We start from the raw sequence: 1,851 nt of genomic DNA on the forward strand, positions 1-1,851 counted from the left end.
ACGCCTGTAATCCTAGCTACTCAGGAGGCTGAGATCTGAGGATCACGGTTCAAAGCCAGCCTGGGCAGGAAAGACTGTGAATCTCCTATCTCCAATAAACCACCAGAAAACCGGAAGTGGCGCTGTAGCTCAAGTGGTAGAGTGCTCGCCTTGAACTGAAGAGCTGAGGGACAGTGCCCAGGTCCAGAGTTCAAGCCCCACGACTGACCAAAAAAAAAAAAAAAAAAAGAAAAGAAAAAAGAAAAAAGAAAAAGAAAAATCGAGAAGTGGTGCTATGGCTCAAGTGGTAGTGGCTAGCCTTGAGCACAGACCCCTGAGTTCAAGCCACATGACAAGCAAAAAAAAAGAAACAAGAAAAAATAGTCATATCTTTGTGTATTTTAGGTCTAGCTTCCACATATGAGAACAAACGTGTGTTGTTTGGCTTTTTCACTCAAGGCTAGAGCTCTACGTTGAGCTACAACATCACTTACAGGCTTTGGCTGGTTAATTGGAGATAAGAGTCTCAGGTTTGTCTATCTGACCTAGCTTTGAATCTCTATCCTCAGATCTTGGCCTCTTGAATAGCCAGTATTATAGGCATGAACTACCAATGCCCAGCCTGTTCAGGCTTTAAAAAGAATACTCTTATCATTTGCCACAGCATAGATGAACATAGATGAACATAGATGAACATACATTATGGTAAGTGAGGTAACTTAGATACAGGGTGAAAATATTTGAAGTGAAAAATTGCAAGAAGTGCTCACTTCAGCAGCACATACACTAAAATTGGAATGATACAGAGAAGATTAGCATGGCCTCTGCGCAAGGATGACATGCAAATTCGTGAAGCATTCCATATTTTTTATGACGATATAAGATGATGCTAAGCGAAATGAACCTCAAGATAGGACACAAGAGGTTTTTATCTTTGTTGCTGTTGTTTTTAATGTACTTATATGTACTTTGTGATTTTTAGTTTCTTTTGTATGTTCTTCACCCATGGTATAACCACTGTTGTCACTGTATTTGATTCTGGTGCCCTGCATCTTTTTTTTTTTTTTTGGTCTTTTTGGCCTGAACTCTGGGCCTGGGCACTGTCCCTTAGCTCTTCAGCTCAAGGCTTAGCGCTCTACCACTTGAGCTACAGCACCACTTTTGGCTTTTTCTGCTTATATTGTGCTGAGGAATCAAACCCAGGGCCTCATGCATGCAAGGCAAGCGCTCTACCACTGAGCCACCTTCTCAGCCCTAAAATTGTTGAAGAATATATTTTAAAGATTTTTTTTTTTTTTTTTTTTTTTTTTTTTGTCGGTCATAGGGCTTGAACTCCGGGCCTGGGCGCTGTCCCTCAGCTCTTCAGCTCAAGGCGAGCGCTCTACCACTTGAGCTACAGCGCCACTTCCGGTTTTCTGGTGGTTTATTGGAGATAGGAGTCTCACGGTCTCTCCTGCCCGGGCTGGCTTTGAACCGCGATCCTCAGATCTCAGCCTCCTGAGTAGCTAGGATTACAGGCGTGAGCCACCAGCGCCCGGCTTATTTTAAAGATTTTTGTAACTGCAGTTTTTCCTGCAACCTGATGAAAGTAGTGGGCAGAGAAAGAGCTTTATTAATAATCAGCCAAGGGCTAGGAATGTGGCTTAGTGGTAGAGTGCTTGCCTAGCATGCATGAAGCCCTGGGTTCAGTTCCACAGTACCACATACACAGAAAAGGCTGGAAGTGATGTTGTGACTCAAGTGGTAGAGTGCTAGTCTTGAGCAAAAGAAGCTCAAGGACAGTGCCCAGGCCCAGAGATCAGGCCCCAGGACTGGAAAAAATAAAATAAAATAATAACCACCAAAAAGCTATCCAGCTGGCCAGCTCTCGAT

The 1,851-nt window shown here is 43.4% G+C and overlaps 1 non-coding gene across 1 annotated transcript; it reads left to right on the forward strand.

Annotated features, from left to right (window-relative positions):
- The first annotated feature begins 741 nt into the window (after positions 1-741).
- On the forward strand, positions 742-848 carry LOC138840622 (U6 spliceosomal RNA). Its single transcript, XR_011376173.1, has one exon. It is a non-coding gene; the product is annotated as a U6 spliceosomal RNA (small nuclear RNA).
- Positions 849-1,851: the final 1,003 nt, after the last annotated feature.

Source organism: Dipodomys merriami, unplaced genomic scaffold, assembly GCF_024711535.1.
Source record: "Dipodomys merriami isolate MVZ:Mamm:240054 unplaced genomic scaffold, mDipMer1.0.p SCAF_3, whole genome shotgun sequence".
NCBI lineage: Eukaryota > Metazoa > Chordata > Mammalia > Rodentia > Heteromyidae > Dipodomys > Dipodomys merriami.